This window comes from Saimiri boliviensis, chromosome 12, assembly GCF_048565385.1.
Source record: "Saimiri boliviensis isolate mSaiBol1 chromosome 12, mSaiBol1.pri, whole genome shotgun sequence".
In the NCBI taxonomy this organism is placed as follows: domain Eukaryota; kingdom Metazoa; phylum Chordata; class Mammalia; order Primates; family Cebidae; genus Saimiri; species Saimiri boliviensis.
In genome coordinates this window covers 12,868,862-12,894,450 of record NC_133460.1, presented here as the reverse complement: position 1 = coordinate 12,894,450, position 25,589 = coordinate 12,868,862, and the positions used below count along the sequence as shown (strand labels likewise).

At 47.1% G+C, this 25,589-nt stretch overlaps 1 protein-coding gene across 8 annotated transcripts in view; it reads left to right on the top strand.

Annotated features, from left to right (window-relative positions):
* The window catches only part of KATNIP (katanin interacting protein), a 226,564-nt gene that overhangs the window by 33,022 nt on the left and 167,953 nt on the right, over positions 1–25,589 (top strand). Inside the window, exon 1 of one of the 8 annotated variants that reach the window (XM_074381901.1) lies at positions 2,565–5,772. The exons of the other annotated variants lie outside the window; for them this stretch is intronic. The gene's annotated coding sequence lies outside the window, so the exon portion shown is untranslated. Of the gene's footprint in view, positions 1–2,564; positions 5,773–25,589 lie in introns of those variants that run through there. 8 annotated transcript variants of the gene reach the window in all.

Genomic DNA, 25,589 nt, shown 5'->3' with positions numbered 1-25,589 from the left:
GCTTTCCATGGATTAAGTAGACTCTGGCATACAAAAATTAGCCAGGCATGATAGTGCATGCTTGTAGTCCCAGCAACGCAGGAGGCTGAAGCAGGAGAATCGCTTGAACCCGGGAGGCGGAGGCTGCAGTGAGCCGAGATTGCACCACTGCGCTCCAGCCTGGGCAACAGAGCAAGACTCCATCTAAGAAAGAAAACAGAATAAATAGCCCTGGCTTTCAACCCAGATGCTTCTGTGTACCCTGTGCCTGGCCTGCCTGGCCCCAAAGGCACCTCAGTTCTCCACCGCTGTCACAGATACCAAGAGGCGAAACCAAAGAGAATGATAAACATTATAGATGAGCCCCAAATAAATCTCTAGGGAGTGCCAGAGGAGAGAAAGAAGACTTCCTGGAATAGGTGGCCTGAACTGAGGTTACAGTCCCCTCCCCTCCCCTCCCCTCCCCCTTTCAACACAGTCGTATTCTCTCACCCAGGCTGGAGTGCAGTGACAGGATCTCAACCTACTGCAACCTCCGCCTCCCAAGTTCATGCGTTCTTCCTGCCTCAGCCTCCTGAGTAGGTGGGATTACAGGTGCATGCCACCACGCCTGACTAATTTTTGTGTTTCTAGTAGACATGGGGTTTCATCATGTTAGCTAGGCTGATCTCAAACTTCTGGCCTCAAAGGATCCGCCCGCCTCGGCCTCCCAAAGTCCTGGGATTAGAGGTGTGAGCCACTGTGCCCAGCTACGTTACAGTCATTTCTGAGAAATGTAGCTTTGATGGTTGGCTTGAAGTCAGTAGATAATTTCAGTTCAGCTGGTAAAAATATTCTCAGCCTCGTTTCTAACAAGTATTCATGGTTCCTGCCTGTGGAGATTATATAGTGTTTATGGCCCTTGGACATGAATTATTAATGATTTTGAAATTGTGGTCATTGTAGTTTACTCAAAAATCATTAGGAAGTAAATTTATCATGCAGTGTTAGAAAAAAGGAGATTACAGAGCGGGAAGAAATATTTATTCATCATCCAGTTCACCCCCACGGCATCCACACTGGTGCCCAGGGCACTGTGGGGCTCATGAGCATGGCACTGGAAACATGTCCTCTTAGTGCTCGGAGCCACTGAGGCCGCTGGTGATTCTGTGAATTAATACCTCCGGTTTGCTGTGAGGCCTGCAGTTCAGGTCCTGGGCCAAGCAGCTCTGCCTCAAATCCTCCCAGCTGTGTGACCTTGGACGAGTCTCTTTTATTATTAATTATTATTATTATTATTATTATTTTCTTTCTCCCAAGAAGCAGAAGGACGAGTCTCTTGGGCCCTCTCACCTTGTTTGATAATGTCCATTTTGGAGAGAGTTAATACAGTCATGTATTAATGTACCTAGCACAGTGCTGGGCACACGTAAGCATTCCATAGATGTTAGTTGTTACATAACTTGAAGTGTCTAGGATTTAACAAGGGTTTCACCAGGAGAAGGCAGCAGAGTTAATTACGCTTCCTGCAGAAGGGGCCTCCCTCATTCCAGCCCGACTTGAGGCTGATTCCAGCCTTCCTGCTTCCTGGCTGTGTGTTCCCAGGCACCTGGGCCCCAGGCAGGCTAGCCCCAGGGCCCTCATTCTTAACTGCTCTGAGAGCCTCCCGTGATAATAGATGGCCATCTTTTGCAGTTGATTGGAGATTCCAAAAAATGCTCTTGACAGCACACTCATCTGCTGAACTGACTTTACAAAAGTCATTGAACTCACCCAACTAGAAAATGTTAAGCCTTCCCTTTGCATGCGTGCACACGCACACACACACACACACACACACACACACACACACACACACACGCCCCTTCCTGCTATTAGCAGAGACTTCTGGTGCAAGGCTAAAGACTCCCTTCATTTTTCTCAAGCAAAAGAGGAGACGGGGGCCTGAGAGGAACACAGCAACGGAGGGAATCCAGGATCCAGGGTGCCTCCAGGGACGAGGTTATCTGGACAGCCCTCTCTGTCACTTCAGTGGGCAACCACAAACATGCCTCTGTTCCCCTCTGGGTCTTCTGGGTCTCTTTACCTTGTTGGGGTGTCTGTTTGTTTTGAGACAGGGTCTCACTCTGTCACCCAGGTTGGAGTGCAGCGGCATTGTATGAGCTCACTACAAACTCTGCCTCCCAAGTTCACGTGATCCTTCCACCTCAGCCTCTTGAGTAGTGGAGACAACAGGTGTGCACCACCAGGCCCAGCTAATTTTTGTATTTTTTGTAGAAACGATATTTTGTTGTTGCCTCTTGGGAGGGCAACTGAGGGCTGATGTCAGGAATATTGTATCCCCTGAATACTCTCGAGTATTGATTAGCCAGGCCAGACTCTCTCACTGGCCTGTGGCCTTGGCTTATGAAGGAGGAACGGCTAATAGAAGGATCAACACAGCAAGAAGGACCAGGCTAAACTTTGGGAGGCTGAAAGGAGAGGACTGCTTGAGCTCAGCAGTTCAAGACCAACCTGGGCAACATGGCATGGTGTATATATATATATATATATATATATATATATATATATATATAGTGTGTGTGTGTGTACAGCAAAATATGAATATTTATACTAAGTGGGTAAATAAAGGGTATAAATTTCATGTCATTTCAGATCAGGTTCTGCTCCTAAATAATTTCATAGATGTGTTACTGATTCCTGATTAATGAATATCTAGTTTATTAATAGTCTTTTGCTACTGGAAAAATACTTTAAAGAACATTCTGGAGCAGACATCCCTGTGCACATAGGCAGGAATAGCCTAAGGTTAAATGCTAAAAGTAGAACTCATGAATCAAAGGGTATATGCTGTATTTAAATTGATGTTTCCTTCCAGTTCATCTTTTTTTTTTTTCATGATGGAGTTTTGCCCTTGTGGCCTAGGCTGGAGTGCAATGGTGGCCTCACCTCCGCTCAACACAACCTTTGCCTCCTGGGTTTAAGCGATTCTTCTGCCTCAGCCTCCCAAGCACCTGGGATTACAGGCATACACCACCACGCCCGCCTAATGTTGTATTTTTAGTAGAGATGGCTTCTCCATGTTGGTCAGGCTGGTCTCAAAATCCCGACCTCAGATGATCCGCCTGCCTCGGCTTCCCAAAATGCTGGGATTACAGGTGGGAGCCACTGCGCCCAGCCCCAATTTATCTTTTAACAGTGTGTGAATGGGATAGAGCTTTGTTTTGTTTTGTTTTGTTTTTTCCCTAGGGTACCTTGTAGAAGGCTGGCCAGATGCAAGCGTGACTGTCCTTGACTGAAGTGCCCACAGGGGAACCACTCAGTGGCCACCCCTGCAGTTCCCTAGCTCACTTGTCTTGTGAGGGCGACAGGAAGGACATTTACCTGAGAGGGACTTAGGTCCTTTTCCTAATCCAGCACCTCGATTTTTTTTTCATAGGTTTTTGGGGAACAGGTGATATTTGGTTACATGAGTAAGTTCTTCAGCGGTGATTTGTGAGATTTTGGTGCACCCATCACCTAAGCAGTATACAATGAACTCAATTTGTTCTTTTTTAAATTTTTTTTCCCGTTTGTTTGTTTTTTAAAGATGGGGTTTCACCATGATGGCCAGGCTGGTCTTGAACTTTTGACCTCAGGTGATCCACCCACCTCGGCCTCCCAGAGTGCTAGGGTTACAGGTGTGTGAGCCACCGCACCTGGCCTGAACTCAATTTGTAGTCTTTTACCCCTCAGCCCCTTCCCACTCTTTTCCCCTGAGTCCCCAAGGCATTGTGTCATTTTTTTTTTTTTTTTTTTTTTTGAGACAGAGTTTCGCTCTTGTTACCCAGGCTGGAGTGCAATCGCTCGATCTCGGCTCACCGCAACGTCCGCCTCCTGGGGTCAGGCAATTCTCCTGCCTCAGCCTCCTGAGTAGCTGGGATTACAGGCACGCGCCACCATGCCCAGCTAATTTTTTGTATTTTTAGTAGAGACGGGGTTTCACCATGTTGACCAGGATGGTCTCGATCTCTCGACCTCGTGATCCACCCGCCTCGGCCTCCCAAAGTGCTGGGATTACAGGCATGAGCCACCACACCCGGCCTGGCATTGTGTCATTCTTATGCCTCTGCGTCCTCACAGCGTAGCGCCCACTTGTAAGTGAAAACATAGAATGTTTGGTTTTTCATTCCTGAGCTACTTCATTTGGAATAATAGTCTCCAGTTCTATCCAGTTTGCTGCAAATGCCATTAATTCATTCCTTTTTATGACTGAGTAGTATTCCATCACATACATATCTCATAGTTTCTTTATCCACTTGTTGATTGGTGGGCATTTTGGTTGGTTCCACGTTTTTGCAGTTATGAATGGCAGCTGCGCATTGCAGCTCCTCGTTCTGCAAGCCATCTCTCGCAGCCCTGAGCTTACAGGCTTTGTCTTGGCTGTTTGCAGGCACCAGTGAGACCAGTGACTTTTCTGTAAGGTTCAGACTCTACTAGCGAACACATGGCAGACACTTCTTCCCTTTTCTCAGTCAGTTCTCTGTATTCTTGCAACTTCAGCCTTCTGGGGATTCAGGAGTTGCTCCTTCCATATTTACAGATCTCAATTGCTTTGTTTAAAAAAAAAAAGGTTTTTTAAAGGAAGAAAGCAAAAAAGAAAAGGCAAGCTGGCGTTGTTGCATTACAAAGAGCCTGGTATGACAGCTGACATTCCAACTCAGCACTTTTACCAGAATGAAACCTTTTAGTTCATATTTCTGGGCAGAGAAGAACAAAATCTATTTTAGTTCTGACTGCCAAATGCATTCCCAGTTGCAAAATTTTTGTTGTCAGTCTTTCCACTTCTTGAGGTCTTGGAGCTTTGAGAACTTGAAGAGTAGGGCCTCGGTAACACTGACAACTTCTGATTTATGCAGGGAAAATAAGACACAGGGCAAGATTAGAAGCAGTGCAGCCAGAGGAATTGAGCCTGAGAACCCTGGAACCAGACAGCCTGGATTCCTAGGCTAGCTCTCCCACTCAGGCAAGTGCCTTACCTTTTTGTGATTCAACTTCCTCCTCTATAAGATGGGGATGGTATAGAACCTGCATTGCACAGAACTGTGGCGAGGATTCAGTGAGTTCATACGTGTCAAGTGCTTAGAATGGAAGCCGGCACGTACTCGGAGCTCAATAAATGTCAAGAATTATAATTTAGGACTGGTGGGGCAAAATAGCTTATTTACAAAGCTAATCCCTTCAAAGTCACAGGTGGAGAAGTCTTCCTGAGAAAGAGCAGGACATGGATTGGGCCTCTTTGTTGTGATGGAAGAATGGCACATAATCCCTCCCTGTTGGAATTCCTTTGTATTTGAGTCCCCAGCTGGCCCCAGGACCTCTGCAGTCAGATTGGGCGCTGCAGGAGGGGTATACACAAACACCCAAGTTTAACAACAACAGGACCAAGACTCCAGCCCCGAAGAGCAAAGAGAATCAATTTCTGATAAAATGCCAGGAAGGAGATTGACATGTCTAAAACCTACCTGGTATCAGCTTAGCTTCCAGCACAAGATTAAACTCTAGGAAAAACCCATCAGAGAGCTGCAATTTGTGACCAGAAAGAGATAATGTTGACAGCTTCCCTTTCCTGAGTCTGTTTTGGATAAACAATATGCCCTTCAACAGAGCACCATCAAAGTTTTCTCTATCCTCAGATCTTAGGCATGAAATTGCCTTTAAAATATCTCCCTTTACCTCCTTCCTCCACCCCCAGAAATCACTTTCTGGAATATGGAATATGATTAGAAAAGAGAATGGTGCTGAGAGGAGCTTCCTGCAAGTTACTCAGGAAAGGTATGTCTGTGGGATAGAAACACCCCATGAAAACTGTCACTCTGGGGACACTTCTGGAGGAGCAAGACACAGGTCATGAAAGTGCCAGGCCGTGTGGGCTCAAGTCCTGGCTGCTGCCACTGACTGTGGACACACTTGCTTTCCCCTCTCTGAGCCCCTGTTTCCTCTGTGGTCCCCCAAGTTTGACACAAGCCAATGCTTCTGTGACTTCAGCTTTATTAGTTTCTCCAGGCCATGTCTGCCAGCTTTCATTTAAGTGATAGAAGCTTTCCTTAAACCAGCTTCTACAAAAAAAGAAAATTTGTTGCTTGCTGAAAAGTTCAGGGATGGATATCAGGCATGGATGGATCTAGGTGCTCTGGCTCAGTCCCTTTTGACCCTGCCTTCTCTCATGGCGGGTCTGTTCTCCACCTTGCCATCTTGCCATCTGGCAAGATGACTGCTGGCAGCCCCAAGCTTACAGTATAGAGGCCAGATGGCATGGTGGGGGAAGCTCCGGTGCTAGATTTAGAAGGTTTGGGGACGAATCCTGGCTCATCGCTCACCCAAGCAGCCCAGCCACCTCTGAGTTTCAGTTTCTTTCTATATAGAGTGGGAATAGTGGTAGCACCTGTCTCACTAAGTGGTCAGGGGTACGGGTACCTAGAACAGTGCCCTACAGGTCCGGAGCCCTGAATAGTGATCGGTGCTTCCTCCTCCTCTTCCCCTTCTGCTTCCTGTTCTTTTCAGAATTCTCTCAGCAACTTCAGCAAAGAGTGAGCACTCTCCAAGGCTGACTGTTCAGCCAAGGCCCCAGATCGAGACTCACTGGCCCATCTAGGGTTGTGTGCATGCGTCCCGGAGACAAAGGTTAGGTGGGGTCAACCCTATGTTAAGCACATGATCAGGAAGGGGTATTTTCCCAAATGAAGATCAGGATGCTGGTGCCAGAAAAAGGGGGAAAGGCCAAAAACAGCAGCTGTCACCTGCATGGCCACTGTGTAGTGGGAATAATAACTGACGCACAATTGTTAAAAATTATGTTCGGCCGGCCATGGTGGCTCATGCCTGTAATCCCAGCACTTTGGGAGGCCAAGGCAGGCAGATCATCTGAGGTCAGAAGTTCGAGACCAGCCTGATCACCATGGAGAAACCCCGTCTCTACTAAAAATGCAAAAATTAGCCAGGCATGGTGGTGGGCACCTGTAATCCCAGCTACTCAGGACGCTGAGGCAAAAGAATCGCATGAATCTGTGAGGCACAGGTTGCAGTGAGCCAAGATTTCGCCACTACACTCCAGCTTGGGGGACAAGAGGGAAACCACATCTCAAAAACAAAAAAATTATGTTCACATCTGTTGTCTTATTGACTCTTCGCGATACCCTGATAAGGGAAGCAATATTACCCTCATCTTGCATGAGAGCAAGTCGAGGCTCAGAGCAGTGAGGCAGCCTTCCCTGGGTAACACAGCAAGTAGAGGGCTCAGCTGGTAGCCTGTGTTCTGTGCACCCTGGCAAAGCGGCAAGGGCGTGCCACTCTCCCTCCTCCCTGCGGGGCCTTGCTGCTGGTTCACAGCCAGACAGGAGAACCCCGCACTCCTGTGACCACAGGGCTGGGCAGAGGCAATGACTGCCAGGTAAATGTGAGCCTCAGTTTCCTCATCTGGCCAGGGGAGCTAGTCTGATATTCACCTCCCCCAGCTCAGTGCAATTGACCACAGCCAGATTCTGGTTAGAAGCCGCTAGATGCAAATCAAAACTACAAGAAGATACCATCTTATCCCAGTAAAAATGGCTTTTATTCAAAAGAGAGGCAAAACCAAATACTGGCAAGGATGTAGAGAAAAGGGAATCCTTGTACACGCTTTTTGGGAATGTAAATTAGTATAATCATTATGGAGAACAGTTTGGAAGTTGCTTGAAAACTAAAAATACAGCTACCATACAATCCAACAATCTCACAACTAGGTGTATACCCAGAAGAAAGGAAATCAGTATATCCAAGGGATTTCTGGACGCCCATGTTTCTTGCAGCACTGTTCACAACAGCCGAGACTCAGAAGCAACCTCAGTGTTCAACAGACACGTGTATGAAGAAAATGTGGTACACACAAACAATGGAGTACTATTCAGCCAGAAAAAAGAATGAGGTCCTGTCATTTGCAACAACATGGGTGGAACTGGAGGTTATTATGTTTAGTGAAATAAGCCAGATACAGAAAGACAAATTTCACATGTTCTCACTTATTTATGGGAGCTAAAAGGTAAAACAAACTCATGGACATAGAGAATAGAAGGATGGGTCCCAGAGGCTGTGAAGGGTGACAGGAGAAGTGAGGATGGTTAATGGGCACAAAAAAAAGTAGAAAGAATGGCTGGGCACAGTGGCTCACACCTGTAGTCTCAGCACTTTGGGAGGCCGAGGCGGGCAGATCACTGGAGGTCAGGAGTTTGAGATCAGCCCAGGCAACATGGTGAAACCCCATCTTTACTGAAAATACAAAATGAGCCGGGCATAGTGGCACATGCATGTGAACCCAGCTACTCCCGAGGCTGAGGCAGGAGAATTGCTTGAACTCTCGGGGGCAGGGGTGGAGGTTGCAGTGAGCCGAGATCCTGCTACTGCACTCCAGCCTGGGCGTTAGGTAGAGACTTTGTCTCAAAAAACAAACAAACAAACAAGCTAGAAAGAATGAATAAGACCTAGTGTTTACCAGCACAACATGGTGACTTTAGTCAAAAATAATTTAATCGTACATTTAAAAATAACTAAAAGAGGCCAGGTACAGTGGCTTACACCTGTAATCCTGGCACTTTGGGAGGCCAAGGTGGGCAGATCACTTGAGGCCAGGAGTCTGAGACCAGCCTGGCCAATATGGTGAAACCCCACCTCTACTAAAAATACGAAAATTAGCCAGGTGTGGTGGTGACATACACCTATAGTCCCAGCTACTGGGGAGGCTGAAGCAGGAGAATCACTTAAACCCAGGAAGCACAGGTTGCAGTGAGCCAAGATCACACCAATGCACTCCAGCCTGGGCGATGGAGACTCTGTCTCAAAAAAATAATAACTAAAATAATATACTTGGGTTGTTTATAAACACAAAGGACAAATACTTGAGGAAATGGATGCCCCTTTTACCCTGATGTGATTATTATGCCTTACATACCTGTATAAAAACGTCTCATGTAACTAATAAATATATACACCTATTACATACCCACAAAAATTAAAAATAAAAATTAATTTTAAAAAAAAGAAGCTACTGAAGTTCAAATGTGGTGGCTCATGCTTGTAATCTTAGCATTTTGGGAGGCTTAGTCAGGAAGATCACTTGAGCCCAGGAGTTTGAGACCAGCCTGGGCAACGTAGTGAGACTCTGTCTCAGAAGAAAATTACAATTAAAAAAAGAAGTCACTGAACTGTGCGTCCCTTCCCACCACCACTATATAATTCAAAACAAAAACGGAAATAAGGTCGGGTGCAGTGGCTCACGCCTGTAATCCCAGAACCTTCGGAGGCCAAGGCAAGAGGATCACTTGAGCCCAGGAGTTCGAGACCAGCGTGGGCCAACATGGCAAAATTCTATACCTACTGAAAATACAAAAGTGAGCCAGGCATGGTGGTGCGTGCCTATAGTCCCAGCTACTTGGGAAGCTGAGGTGGGAGGATCACCAAAGCCTGGGAGATTGAGGTTGCAATGAGCCAAGATCACACCACTGCACTCCAGCCTGGGTGACAAAGTGAAATTCTGTTTGGGAAAAAAAAAAAAAAAAAATGGAAACAAGTATAAGGAAGTTCAACAAAGTTCTGGACTTTTCCAACTTTTTTTTTTTTTTGAAATATAGAAACCTAAACTTAAAAAAAAAAAAAAACATTGTTTGGGGCACTCATGCTTTATCGAAGCCCTGCGAAGTGGCGTGGCACTGAGAGGTAGAATGGTCCATGGCAGGCAGGGCAGGAGTCTGGGGCAGACAGCCCGGGTTAACATCCTGGCTCTACCACTAGCTGTGTGGTCTTCAGCAATTACTTAACCTCTCTGTGCATCAGTTTCCTCAGCTGCAGAATGGAGCTGAAGTTAGAGTACCTCCTCCTGGGGTTATTGAGAGAATAAGACTAATCCATGTAAAGTGCTTAGAACTATATCTGTGAGGGCTGCTGAAGTGTTTGCTGTTTATTATTCATTGATTCCCTTTGCCAGGTCCTGTCCACACCACGTTCCGTCAGCTGGAGTAGCTGATTGGGGTAGGGAGGCAGGATTGGTGTAGTTAACACCTGTAAATACCCAGCCCAGTGGGGTCTGCATTCAAGACTTAATTTCTTTCTGATTCCAGAACTCATGTATGCTGATTGTCTAGAAATTAGAAAATGCAGATAAAAAAATGATTTGTTATCCTACCAGCTAGATAATCACTATTACAGATGCTCCTCAATATATAATGGGTTATGTCCCAATAAACCCATCCCAAGTCGAAAATACTGTAAATCAAAAGAAAGTGCATTTAATATACTTAACCTGCTGAACATCGTAGCTTAGCCTAGCCTACCTTAAATGTGCTCAGAGCACTTCCATTAGCCTACAGTAGGGCAAAATCATCTAACACAAGGCATATTTTACATGAAGTGTCGAATATCTCATGTAATTTATTGAGTACTGTACTCAAAGTGAAAAAAAGAATGGTTGGGTACTGGAATACGATTGCCACTGAACGTATATTGCCTTCATACCACAATAAAGTTGAAACATTCTAAGTGGAGCCATTGCAAGTTGGGATCATCTGTATTTACCTTTATATTTCTTTCTAGCTTTTTTTCCCCCCTCCTTTTCTTCTTCCTTTTTGTTTTCTTTCTTTTTTCTTTTCTTTTCTTTTTTTTTGAGGCAGGGTCTCCCTGTGTCACCCAGGTTGGTGTGCAGTGGCATGAACGTGGCTCAAGTGATCCTCTCACTTCAGCCTACCAGGTAGCTGGGACTAGGGCATAAGCTGCCATCTCCAGCTAATTTTTGTATTTTTCTTTTTCTTTTTTTTTTTTTTGAGACGGAGTCTCGCTCTTGTTACCCAGGCTGGAGTGCAATGGCGTGATCTCGGCTCACCGCAACCTCCGCCTCCCGGGTTCAGGCAATTCTCCTGCCTCAGCCTCCTGAGTAGCTGGGATTACAGGCACGCGCCACCATGCCCAGCTAATTTTTTGTATTTTTAGTAGAGACGGGGTTTCACCATGTTGACCAGGATGGTCTTGATCTCTTGACCTTGTGATCCACCCGCCTCGGCCTCCCAAAGTGCTGGGATTACAAGCGTGAGCCACTGCGCCCGGCAATTTTTGTATTTTTTATAGACGGGGTCTCACCATGTTACCCACGCTGGTTTCAAACTCCTGAACTCAAGCAATCCTCCTGGCTCTGCCTCCCAGTGTTGGGATTACAGTCATGAGCCACTGCGCCTCTAGCATTTTTTTTTAATGCAACTACATATATTTCAGAATTAGGGCCATACTAAGGGATAATTTAAAATGCCTACTTTGCATTATTCTTTTAAAAATGTATTTATTGAGGTATAACTTACGTGCCATAAAAATAAACAAGCTTAAGTGTATAGTTTTATGAATTTTTAGATGTACATATATAAAATCAGTTATTCACATCAAATGTAGACTATTCTATAGTCTTCATTTAAGAGGTTTTCACATGTCCCCTCCCAGTTAATACCGCTCCAAGGATAGCTACTATTTTGACTCTCTTTCTTTTTTTTTTTGTTTAGACAGTGTCTTGCTCTGCTGCCCAGGCTGGAGTGCAGTGGTGCAGTTACAGCTCACTGTAGCCTCAAACTCCTGGGCTCAAGCAGTTCTCCTGCCTTAGCCTCCTAAGTAGCTGAGCTACCATGCCTGGTTCCATCCATGTTTTTGAAATTTGAAAAAAAGTTATTATTTTTTGAGACAGTCTTGTTCTGTTGCCAGGCTCCAGGCTGGAGTGCAGTTGCGCAATCTCGGCTCACTGCAATCTCCGCCTCCTGGGTTCAAGCATTTCTTCTGCCTTAGCCCTCCCAAGTAGCTGGGACTACAGGTGCACGCCACCACTCCCAGCTAATTTTTGTATTTTTTACTAGAGACGGGGTTTCACCATGTTGGCCAGGATGGTCTCGATCTCTTGACCTCGTGATCCGCCCGCCTCGGCCTCCCAAAGTGCTGGGATTACAGGCGTGAGCCACCGCTCCATCCATGTTTTTTGTTTTTTTTTTTTTTGAGACGGAGTTTCGCTCTTGTTAACCCAGGCTGGAGTGCAATGGCACGATCTCGGCTCACCGCAACCTCCGCCTCCTGGGTTCAGGCAATTCTCCTGCCTCAGCCTCCTGAGTAGCTGGGATTACAGGCACACGCCACCATGCCCAGCTAATTTTTTGTATTTTTAGTAGAGACGGGGTTTCACCATGTTGACCAGGCTGGTCTCGATCTCTTGACCTCGTGATCCACCCGCCTCAGCCTCCCAAAGTGCTGGGATTACAGGCTTGAGCCACCGCGCCCGGCCATCCATGTTTTTTAATGCATCATTACTTTGTTCTTTATCACCATGGTGTAAGACCTTCAATTATTCTCGGAAAAATTACAAAATAATTTGAGTACATTGTTGTTATTAAAAAATTTTCAAATTTACCCTCAATCTCATTTCCCTTCCCAGAAATAACTGCTGTTATACATTGGATGTGCATCTTTCTGGAGCTTTTTCTGTTTATGCAACTCTATTGTTTGTTTGTTTTTGGACAGAGAGTCTTACTCTGTTGCCCAGGCCAGAGTGCAGTACAGTGGTGTGATCTCAGCTCACTGCAACCTCCGCCTTCTGGGCTCAAGCGATTCTTTTGCCTCAGGCTCCCGAGTAGCTGGGAGTAGCTGGGATTACAGGTGTGCACCACCATGCCTAGCTAATTTTTTTTTTTTTTTTTTTTGAGACAGAGTCTCACTCTGTCACCAGGCGCTAGGCTGGAGTGCAGTGGCACAATCTCGGCTCACTGCAACCTCCGCCTCCTGGGTTCAAGCAATTCTCCTGCCTCAGCCTCCCGAGTAGCTGGGATTACAGGCACGCGCTACCATGCCCAGCTAATTTTTGTATTTTTAGTAGAGACGGGGTTTCACCATGTTGGCCAGGATAGTCTCGATCTCTTGACCTTGTGATCTGCCCACCTCGGCCTCCCAAAGTACTGGGATTACAGGCTTGAGCCGCCATGCCCGGCCGCTAATTTTTATGTTTTGTTTTGTTTGTTTTGTAGAGACAGGGTTTTACCATGTTGACCAGGTGGTTCTCAAACTCCTGGCCTCAAGTGATCTGCCCACCTTGGCCTCCTAAAGTGCTGGGATTACAGGCATGAGCCACCGCGTCCAGCCTATGCAACTCTATTAATTATTGCAGTTAGGAGTACTTTTGGCCACAAATAGTGAAAATCCCAAATAATGGTCTAAACCAGGGGTCAGCAAACTTTTTTCTGTAAAGGACCAGACAATAAATATTTCATCCTTGTGGGCCACACAGTCTCTTGTCACAACTACTCTGCCATTGAGCACAAAAGCAGCCTTAGTCAATATGTAAATGAGCCTGGCAGTGTTCCAGTAAAACTTTATCTGCAAAAATAGGTGGCTGGCCGGATTTGACCTGTGACTAATGTGCTTACTCTTGGCCTAAATAATAGAGATTTGTTTGACTCATGTAGTAGGAAATCTGGAAATAGCCTTATGAGAAAACCTGAATTTACACTTCTACCAAAAACATCTGAGAAATCCTCTCTTTAATTTTATGCAAAAGTAATTAACAGCTTTTTAAATTTTTGCCAGTCCCCTTGGTCTTTATTCCTGTGTTTTGGAAAAATGCCTCTGTCCAATCTTCCAGATCACTAATTTTCTTTCTATCTGTATCTCTTCTGCCCTTCAGCATGTTTTGATTACTTTTATTTATTTTATTATTTATTTATTTAAAGACAGAGTCTTGCTCTGTGGCCCAGGCTGGATTTTAGTGGCATGATCTCAGCTCACTGCAACCTCCACCTCCCAGATTCTCCTGCCTCAGCCTCCCGAGTAGCTAGGATTACAGGCTCTTGCCACCACGTCTGGCTAATTATGTATTTTTACTAGAGACAGGTTTTCACCGTATTGGCCAGGCTGGTCACAAATGATTTATTTTGATGACTAAATCTTTTGTGATTTTTTTTTTTTTTTTTTACATTTCCCAAGTTGCCATCAATGTGATTTTTAATTAATTCTTTTTCTGTAATAGGCTGTTCTTGTTCAATAGATGCAATGTCCTTCCTCTCTTATCCTTCTGATAATGTTAAATACATTTTAAGTGTCTCTGCTTGCATTATTACCTGTTTGATTGATATTTCTTCTATTTATTAAATTAATCCCTATCTTTCATGGAATATTTTGTGATTTGTGGATGTGTGCTCTTCTGTGTAGTATGATTTCCAGTTTCTTTTTTTTTTTTGGTTTGTTTATAGAGAAGGTGTCTCACATGTTGACCAGGTTGGTCTGAACTCCTGGTCTCAAGTATTCTTCCTGTCTCGACCTCCCACACACTAGAATTATAGGCATGAGCCGCTGATTTCCCATTTTCTTCTCTGTAGATGATATAGATAACTGCCAATACTTATGGGCAGAGGGTCAGAACTTGCTGCAAGACGTGTGATGTAACAGTTGGTTTTGTGAGCACAGGGTCTCTCTTTTCTTTTTTGGCTACGTTCTGCCTTTCTGGCCTGAAAACCCATAGTCACAGCTCCTGAAGGCTGGTGGGATTGACAGGCTACCTCCTGGTATCCCCACAGGAGCTCTTGGTCGATCCTTTGACCCTTCGCCTGGGGCCTTCTCCTCTCCCTGGAGAATGTGCTGCCTCTAGGTTTGGAGCAGTCCAGGCCCAACTTCACCCTTTGCGGCTGTCCTTCCTAGCTTCTGTTTTGGCCTGTGTTTTTGTTCATAATCCAATTCTGTCTGTCACTCATTTCTCAGGGATTTCTCAATGTTTCTAATCTGCCAGTGGCACCCCTTTTGATTTTCCACTTTGGCCTCCCAGAGTGCTGGGAAATAAGCATATGCTGCCATGGACTTTAAATGGTGCCATTTCTATGGACTCAGGTCGGACAGGCTGATCTACGGACTTGCTCTTGCTTTTCCCAAACTTGATTCCTTCTCAAGCTGATTTCCGATTCTAGTCTTCACCTTCCTGGTCGCCTTCCTCTGGACAAGTTCATCTTTCTCTAAAAATACACTGAGAACCAAATGGGATATTCCAACTTGGGACTGATCAGCATAGAATATAGGAATGGAGTTGTACTTTCTAATGAAAACTGCGTTCAAATACCATCTACCTTGGTCAAGTCACTTCACCTCACTAAGCCTCAGCATTCTCACCTGTCAAATGGGGATAATGATAATACCTACCTCCTATGGTTAACGAAGAGTGTCAATGGAAATAGCCGATGTCAGGTGTTCAGCAGGAGGCCCGGCACGTGTTAGTTGCTAACATGTTAGTACCCTTCATCTGTGTTAGTTTGAGCAAGTATTTCTCACACAAGCATTGTGTGCATGGCAGTGGTGGTTTTGGCAGCCATACCGTAATGTTACCTCATCCTGGGCGCATCAGCTAAAAGCCCTGTCTTCTGTCTCCTGAACTTTTCTCAAGCCTCTCTTCCCTCGCACTGCCTCCCCCTTCTACGGGACCTTTACCTTCACCGTGATGCGTTTTATCCAGCCACTCTGGCTCTCTCTCTAGCCAAATTGATCTGAACCCACATTCCATCATTGAGTTTATTCTGTGTGCCTCCCATCTGAATGTCATCCACCAACATAATAAACAGCTTCAACAGCCAGATCCAGCCATTGATAAAATTATGGCCTGGGAGAGGACCAAGAACAACCCCAGGACATGCCACCCTTCCAGGGAAGAGTAATTTAGATGACTGGGCAAGATGATTAATTTGTCTAGTTCCTGTAATAGTACGTCCTTGTGGCTTGATTATAATATTAGCAACCATGTAGTCCATGTTATTTACCATGGGCCAGGCACTGAGGTAAGGGCTTTTGTGTATATTTACTTTGTTTTTTTCTTAAGAAAAAGTTTTACTCTTGTTGCTCAGGCTGGAGTGCAATGGTGTGATCTTGGCTCACTGCAACCTCCACCTCCTGGGTTCAAGGAATTCTCCTGCCTCAGCCTCCGAAGTAGCTGGGATTATAAGCATGCATGGTAAAGCCCTGTCTCTAAAAAGGACAAAAAACATTAGCTGGATGTGGTGGCATGCACCTGTAGATCTGTAGTCCCAGCTAATTGGGAGGCTCAGGTGGGAAGATCGCTTGAGCCCAGGATGTTGAGACTGCAGTGAGCTGAGATCATGCCACTGCATTCCATCCAGGGCAATAGAGTGAGACCCTGTCTCAAACACACACACACACACATACACACACACACACACACACACACACACACACACACACACACACAGAGTTGTGGATACAGGAGCATATACAGGAGTATGGGGTAATGGCAAGTTGTTCATTGTGATAGAGGCACCACCATACCAGGCTAAATATTTTTAATAGGGATGGAGTTTTACCATGTTGACCAGGCTGGTCTTAAACTCCTGACCTCAGGTGATCCACCTGTCTTGGCCTCCCAAGGTGCTGGGATTACAGGCGTGAGCCACCGTGTCTGGTTAATTTGGTATTTTTAGTAGAGACGGGGTTTCTCCATGTTGGTCAGGCTGGTCTCGAACTTCCAACCTCAGGTGATCCACCAACCTTGGCCTCCCAAAGTGCTGGGATTGCAGGCATGAGCCACCATGCCCAGCCAAAACCTTTTTTTTTTTTTTTTAGACAGGATCTCCCTCTATTGCCCAGGCTGGAGTGCAATGGCATGATCATAGTTCACTACAGCCTCGACCTCCCAGGCTCAAGTGATCCTCCTGTCCCTGCCTCCCATGTTCCTGGGACCACAGGTGCACCACCACGCCCAGCTAACTTTTATTTTATTTTATTTTACTTTATTTTATTTTATTTTTATTTTATAGAGATAGAGTCTCACTGTGTTGCCGAGGCTGGTTTCAAACTCCTGAGCTCAATTGATCCTTCTACCTTGGCCTCCCAAAGTGCTAGGATTACTTTAGATGTGAACCACGGCACCTGTCCTGCCCTAAACCTTTCATCCAAACTTCTCAGTGTTATTGGCCGTATTCGGGTCAGGTGCCTGCTCCTAGTCCAGGCGCCTGTGGTTAGCGGTGGGGTCACACTGTCCCCATGTGGCTTCCAGGAATCTCACTTCTGTGACCTTGTGGCTGATGGAACAGTGACATCCAGAATTCAGATGCACATTTTACAAATAAAAGTGAGGCCCTAAGTCACATAGCTAATAAAAAACCAGGGCTTGTTCAAGACCAGCCTGGGCAACATGGCAAGACCTCGTCTGTACAAAAAAAAAAAAAAAAAAATTAGCTGGGCATGGTGGTGTGTGCCTGCAGTCCCAGCTACTTGGGAGACTGAAGTGGGAGGATCACTTGAGCCCAGGAAGCCAAGACTGCAGTGAGGTGTGTTCATGCCATCGCACTCTAGCCTGGGTGACAGAGGTGAGACCTTATCTCCAGCAACCAGGGCTTGGTCCTGCTCTGTCTCATGCTGAAGCTTGTGTTGTTCATGCTTTGCTCCTTATGTTCACTGTCCTAGGATGGCTTTGCTTGTGGTATCTGTGAGGGCTGGCCAGTGACTGAGGCCAGAGAGCCCAGGGACTCACCTTGTGTCATTTACCATGGTCCAGTCCCCATCAAGGGCTCTGAGATTCCTGGTCGGTTTACTTATTTCTTTGGTGACTTGTAAGTCACCTCGGCCCTGGCTGAGGTCCCAGATCTCAGTTTCATGGCAGGACCTGACACTAAAGGTGACAAGCAGAGAGACTGGAGTTCAATAAAGCTAGGTGTTTTTTGTTTTGTTTTTGTAGAGACAGGGTCTTCCTATCTTGCCCAGGCTGGTCTTGAATTCCTGGCCTCAAGCCATTCTCCCACTTTAGTCTCCCAAAGTGCTGGGATTACAGGCCTGAGACTGTGCCCGTCCAAAGCTGGGTTTGAATTCTAGCTCTGTGACTTCTCATTGGATGACTCTGTATGCCTCAGTTTCCTTAACTGTAAAATAGAGATAATCATAATAGCCAGTTTATCAGTTGCTGTGATGGGTCAGTGAGCTAAAACGTGCAAACCACTCTGCACAAATCAGTTACTTAGCACAGAGCAATCAGTTCTCTGAATGATAGCAGCTCATGAACTCTGAAACAGTGGGGAAAGTACAGGAGTCCAGAGGAGGAGGTCTTTACTCAGCTAACAGGACAGACGGTGGGAAGGGGACTGGCCAGAGTTTCAGGGGGAATTGGCATTGAAGACTGAATAGATGATGGCAGGATTGGGGTAAGGCATGGCAGATAAGGACAGATGTGGGCCGGGCATGGTGGCTTACACCTGTAATCCTTGTACTTTGGGAGGCCTAGAGGGTTGAACTGCATGAGACCAGGAGTTCGAGACCAGCCTGGCAACATGGTAAAGCCCTGTCTCTACAAAAGGACAGAAAAATAGCTGGATGTGGTGGCATGTTTCCGTAGTCCCAGCTACTCGGGAGGCTGAGCTGGGAGGATCACTTGAGCCCAGGAGGTTGAGGCTGCAGTGAGCTGAGATCACGCCACTGCACTCCATCCAGGGCAACAGAGTAAGACCCTGTCTCTCTCTCTCTCTCTCTCTCTCTCTCTCTCTCTCTCTCTCTCTCTTTCTCTTTCTCTGTCACACACACACACACACACACACACACACACACACACACACACACATACTCCAGATATGAACACAGGAGCATATACAGGAGTGTGGGGGACCAGCAAGTTGTTCATTGTGATGGAGGCAAAGAAAAGAAGAGATATTGAGAGCAAATGAGCATCAGCAAGACTGGTCTTGTAGACTGGGGCCCTATAGAAGAAACTTCGTGCACTCATTCTTTCATTCAGTGGGCCTGCCACGTGCTAAACATTGTCCTGGGCCCTGGAGATTCCGCAGTGAACAAAACAGACACAAATCCATGCCCTTGTGGAGCTTATGTGCCTGTGGCTGGAGGCAGACACTAAGCAAATAAATAAGCAAAACATAAAGGGCGTCAGAGAAAAAATAAAGCAGGGAAGGGGGCTGGGGAGGCCTCGGGAGGGATAGGACATTAAACAGGGCCCTCAGAAGGGCCTTGCTGAGAATGTGAGCAGAGACTACCAGAAGTGAGAGGAAGCCAAGCAGATCTCTGGAAAGGAGCATTTCCACAGAGGGAACAGCAAGGGCAAAATCGCAAGGACAGGGCATCTGTGAGGCTGGTGCAGGAGGATCAGCAAGGGCAGTGACCTTTATTGCCTTTGCAGTAAATAAAGACCGTTACGTCTTGGTCTGAGCACTGAGAATGATGAATGCTTCATCTCCTGAGATGAGAGAGCGAGTGAGAGCAGGCGTTAGGGGGAACATCAGGAATTCAGCTTAAAACCTCGGAAGGTCTCTGTAGGCAGCTGGAGATGGGAATCTGGGGCTCAGGGAGAAAAGCTGTCTTAAGCTGAGTCTGTCTGGAGTGTGGAACCATTGACAACTCTTTGGTTTTCTGAACACAGAGGTAGAGTGGACTGAGGTCATTAGTTATGCAAGTGATGCGTGAAAACAGCTTCCTTTAAAAATGGTGGTACACACCTGTAATCCCAGTACTTTGGGAGGTAGAGGCAGGAGGATTGCCTGAGCCCAGAAGTTAGAGATCACCCTGAGCAGTATAGTAAGACCCCATCTCTACAAAAAGTAAAAATAGGCTAGGCGAGATGGCTCACACCTGTAATCCCAGCACTTGGGAAGACCGAGGCAGGTGGATCACTTGAGGTCAGGAGTTTGAGACCAGCCTGGCCAATGGTAAAAACCTCTCTACTAGAAATACAAAAATTAGCTGGGCATGGTGGCATGTGTCTGACCACCTGCAGTAGCCACTCGCCTGCAACCTGGCACCCATTCGCCACCATCCAAACCTTTTCTCATTCCAACTTCCACTGTCCGCTCCAGGAGCACCACGTGGCTTCCCAGTGGTGTGGGGCTCAGGGCAGAACTCCTGCCGTGGGCACGTGGTGTTTGTGGTCCGGCCGGCTTAGTCCTGTGTCAGTCTCTGCCCACGAGCTTCCTTGTCCCTTCTGCTCTGTGCTCATGTGCGTCTGCTGCCTCAGTGTGCACCCACTTCGCTTCAGGCACTGTCCCCCTCCTCCAGAATTAACCCGTTCATCCTTCAGGGTTTGGTTCTGTTGTCCCCCACGGCGAAGCTTTGCCTGCCTCCCTTTTAAAGCCACGCATGGCCCCTGCCTCCCCCACCTTCTGAGTGCTGATGTCATACATGTGGTAGGAGGTCATTCGATTAAAATCCGCCTTCCTCGCTGAACCACCAGCTCCATGAGGCTGGGGACATGTCCTGGCATGGATTAGGAGGTGTTTAGTACATCTGGAAGAAGGCAGGAAAGAAGAGGGGTGAGGAGGGAAAGGAATGCAGTCCCACTTGGTCAGGGAGGGGACCGGGGTGAGAGGGAACGAGCGTTTACTGTTGCCTTTAAATTCCTAGATGAACGTTCTCTCATGCGGCAAAAATCTTGACTGCAATACGTGAGAGTAAATCCAATCTGAGACCCGTGAACCCCACTGCACTGCCCTAGACTTGGGAGTGAGATTTCAGCACCTGCCGTTAGCACAAATATGCTTTGCCCTTAAGCAGGCCTGGGATGTCAGAAGCCAAGACTCCAGCCATGCCCTGGGATCAGCCAGCATGCTCTGATCACTCTCCATCCCGGCTCCAAGACAGGCTCTGGGGGTCTCCTGGCATCTGTTTTTTTTTGTTTTGTTTTGTTTTATTTTGTTTTTTTTGTGAGACAGAGTCTCGCTCTGTCACCAGGCACCAGGCTGGAGTGCAGTGGCACGATCTCGGTTCACTGCAGCCTGAGTCTCCAGAGCTCAAGCAGTTATCCTGCCTCAGCCTCCCAAGTAGCTGGGACTACAAGTGTGTGCCACCACGCCCAGCTAATTTTTGTATTTTAGTAGAGATGGGGTTTTACTGTGTTGGCCAGGATGGTCTCGAGCTCTTGACCTCATGATTCGCCCGCCTCGGCCTCCCAAAGTCCTGGCATCTGCTTTTACATGCACTGTTCCCTTCCGGCCCCTGCGCTGCCTTCCCCCATCCTCCTTGAGAACTCTTTTACAATTCAGTGCCTTGTTTTCTCTTCTGCAAAGTCCACGCAGCCCCGCCAGCAATGCCAGGCCCCTCCACTTTACCCACCGCCCTTATGGCACGGGTGCCTCCTTTTTTTATGGAGTTTCGCTCTTGTTGCCCCAGATGGAGGGCGGTGGTGCGATCTCAGCTCACTCAACCTCCACCTCCTGGATTCAAACGATTCTCCTGCCTCAGCCTCCTGAGTAGCTGGGGTTACAGCCACCTGCCACCACGCCCAGCTAATTTTTTGTGTTTTTTTTTTTTTTAAGTAGGGGCGGGGAAGTTCACCATTTTGGCCAGGCTGGTCTCAAACTCCTGACCTCAGGTGATCCACCTGCCTCTGCCTTCCCAAGTGCTGGGATTACAGGCGTGAGCCACCGCGCCCGGCCTCAGGTGCCTCCTCTTGATAGTATCTGCCACATTGCATTGGAGCAGTTTTCCATTTCCACCTCTCTGCTCCAAGTTCCTTGAGACCAGGGATTTCTGTCTTCTTCTCTTTCCTCTGTTCCTCCTCATTCTCTTCTTTCTGTAAATCCTTTATAAGCTCCTTGTACATGCCAGGAACTGGGAGATACAGCAGTGAGCAAGCTGGCATTGTGGGTCTGGCGTCCTGATGGGGGAGGCCTTGGGTAAATAAACAGAGATGCTTTCAGAGAGTGAGAGGTGCTATCGGGTGAGGAAGCAGACGAGGACTGAGCTGGTTGGGAGAAGCCCCTGGAAGAGGGGATACTATCAAACAAGCTTACCCTCGAGGAGGCAGGAAACATTGCAGGCAGGGGAACCTCGAGGCAATGACTTTGTTTACTTATTTATTATAGAGATGAGGCAGGGAGGGGAAGGGTGCTCTCCTGATATTTCCCAGGCTGACCTCAAACTCCTGGGGCTCAAGTAATCTCCCACCTTGGCCTCCCAAAGTGCTGGGATTACAGGCATGAGCCACTGCGCCCGGCCGGCAATGACCTTGAGAAGCAGCCAGAAGGACCACATGGCTATCGGGATGAAGGTGGAAATGAGGTCTGGGAGGGTTGCGGGGGCCAGACTGCACTTGTCTGCCTGTCTCTAGCCCTTGCCCAATGCCTAGCCCATAGGAGAAGCACAAGGAATATGTGTAGGATAAATAGGAAGGGAGTGCCCTCCCCTCTTCAGGGTCTGGCGGCAGCCCTGGGGTGCAGGGGACGAGCATCCGCTCAAACAGCCCTGCCTGTGGGGCTGGTGGTGATAAATGGCCTGTGTTGGGAGGTTCATTTCCTTAGAAGGAAAAGTTCTCTGATGGAAATTGAGCGGATGGAGGCAGAGACTGGCAGACGGCGGCTGCCTCTCTCCTCCCATCAGGCCCAGTGGCCAGTCCTGCAGGATTGAGAGGCTCTGACAGGTAAAAGTGGCCTTAAATCAGTTCCACTAACAGCACCAGCCTGGGAGGGTGAAAGCAGCTTGCTTCTCTTCCTTCTTAATAATCAGAGGCTGTTTACGCCGCCTCAGGCCCGAGCCCCCTCCTGGGCTGTCCTCAGGCAAGGAGGTGCAGGCAGCCTCAACCCTTCCACCTGCAGCCCCCGTGGGAACCTGAGCCTCCCTCAGCCCTTCTCAACCCAGGACTCACTTAAAATCCAGGTGCGATGATATCAGGTCTGCCCCAAGCCCTCTGGTAGCTTCCTGGCCACCTCAGCATCAGGCCAGCGTGTGCAAGAAGACCTGGCAGCCGCAAGGTCTGTCCCACCCATCTCCTCCCGCTACCCTACCCTGTTCACTCTGTTCTGGCCGCACTGGCCTCTGAGTGCTTCCCCAAATGTGCTGAGCCTCCTGGGCTCTGCCCTCGCTGTTCCTGCCATCTAGAAGACCCTTTTAACCCATTACCCTTGTAACTGCCCAGTGGGTTCAGTCTGCCTGCTGCCTAGATACAGCCAATTTCTCAAAACAGGAATTGCAACAGAAACAGACTTCAATACATGTAGAGTCAGCTGGACAGCAGACCGGAGTTTTATTATTACTCAAATCAGACTTTCTAAAAAGCTGGAGGCTAGAGACTTGGGTTTTTTTTTTTTTTTTTTCTATTGCTTTTCTTTTTTTCTTTTTTCTTTTTCTTTTTCTTTTTTTTTTGAAACAGTTTCACTCTGTTGCCCAGGCTGGAATGCAGTGATGCAATCTCAGCTCACTGCAACCTCCTCCTCCTGGATTGAAGTGATTCTCCTACCTTAGCCTCCTGAGTAGCTGTTATTATAGGCGCCCGCTACCACATCCAGCTAATTTTTGTATTTTTAGTAGAAACTGAGTTTGGTCACATTGACCAGGGTGGTCTTGAACTCCTGACCTTAAGTGATCCACGCACCTTGGCCTCCCAAAGTGCTGGGATTACAGGCATAAGCCACTGTGCCAGCTCTTTTTTTTTTTTTTTAAAGAGACGGTGGGTGTCGAAGGGGCTCACTTTGTTGCCCTAGCTAGTATTGAACTCCTGGGCTCAAGCGATCCTCCCACCTCTGCTTCCCGAAGTGCTGGGATTACAGGCATGAGCCAGGGCACCCAGATGCGGCTAGGGTTTTTCAAGGATAGTTTGGTGAGCAGGCAGCTAGGTCCTGGCTGCCATTGATTGGTTGGCGGGTGCAGTCATTGGGGTGTGGCTTGGACCATGCAAAAGCCTGAAAAGACATCTGAAAAGGCCAAGCTGAGGATCCACAGTCGTGATTTGCAGGAATTCTTGGGGAAGTTCCAAATCTGGCGACCTCGGGAATGATGGCTGGGGACTGTTTAACTGTGCCTACATTTTAGCAGAATTCAGGCCCGAACAGAATTCATCCTCCTAGCCTGGTGAGTGGCCTTGCATTAGATTTACAAAGGTGGTTTCGTTTTGGGAAGGGCTATTATTATTAAAACGATAAACTAAATTTTCCCAAAGTTAGCTTGGCACATGCCCAAGAATGACCAAAGGCAGTTTAGAGGTTAAAGGCAAGACAGAATTGGTTATGTCAGGATTTTCTCTTTAGCGTAAGTTTTGCAAAGGTGATCTTGCCCTTGGCGTGCACCTCCCAGAGAGGCCTTCTTGGAGCCCTGAACCCCCCACCCCAGCCCCAGCTGCAGTGAAGGGAAGAGGGAGCCCCTCCCCTTCCTCCTAGACTCCCCCTTCCTTTCCTACTTTCTTCTTTTTAAGAGATGGCATTGCCGGGCGCGGTGGCTCACGCCTGTCATCCCAGCACTTTGGGAGGCCGAGCGGGTGGATCACGAGGTCGAGAGATCGAGACCATCCTGGTCAACATGGTGAAACCCCGTCTCTACCAAAAATACAAAAAACTAGCTGGGCGTGGTGGCACGTGCCTGTAATCCCAACTACTCAGGAAACTGAGGCAGGAGAATTGCCTGAACCCAGGAGGCGGAGGCTGCGGTGAGCCGAGATGGCGCCATTGCACTCCAGCCTGGGTAACAAGAGCGAAACTCCGTCTCAAAAAAATAAAAATAAAAAAAAAAGAGATGACATCTCCTTATGTTGCCCAGGCTGGTCTTGAGCTCCTGGGCACAAGTGATCTTCCTGCGTCAGCCTCCCAAAGTGCTGGGATTACACGTGTGAGCCACTGCACTCGACTGTTTTACATTTTTGTAAATCCTCTGTCTCCTTTCACTAGAATCTGAGCTCCTTGGTACCAGAGTAGACTTTGCTGGGCTCACTGCTGTATCTCCAGAGACTAGTTCAGGGTCCGGCCAGAGGAAGTGTTCCGCAGAAACTGAAGGAACGCATCAATGTGTGAAATAAAGTCAGCACCACCCACCTCCCAGGGTCGTGGGAACGTGGAAGTTCTGCCTCTGTGTTTCCCAGTATGTTTTGCCTACCTCTGCTACCTTGTAGGTGGCATGTAAACATTTCCTCTTTTAGTAGGTCTGTGTTTGTGTCTACAGTTACCTTCTGGTAAGCAATAAGGATTTTCCACTTATGGCATTAATAGGAACTTTCCGTTTTAAACTAAACTCATTCAAGTTGTTTTTTTTTTTTTTTTTTTTTTTTTTTTTTTTTGAGGTGGATTTTCACTCTGTTGCCCAGGCTGGAGTGCAGTGGTGTGATCTTAGCTCACTGCAACCTCCACCTCCCGGGTTCAAGCAAATCTCTTGCCTCAGCCTCCAGAGTAGCTGGGATTACAGGCACCCACCACCACACCGGGCTAATTTATTGTATTTTTAGTAGATATGGGGTTTCACCATGTTGGCCAGGCTCCAACTCCTGACCTCAAGTGATCCACCTGCCTTGGCCTCCCAAAGTGCTGAGATTACAGATGTGAGCCACCGTGCCTGGCCTCAAGATTTTTTAAGACTTCTATATTTGTGAGTCTGAATGATAATTGATAAATATCTTGCAATTTTAGATAATTGATAAATATCTTGCAATTTTCTAAAATTGCAATAAACACCTTGCAATTTTAGAAAACTTTTCTGAGAATACAAAGAAATGCTTATTATTTTCCATTGTACATGGATTGAAAATGATGTTTTAGATAGCTATGTAAGAAAAACATTTTTATAAAAAATACAGCATAACTGTGTCCTGGGGTTCTAGATTCCGGATCTGCCTTGATAGTCTATAAAACCTGAGACTAAGTATAAAA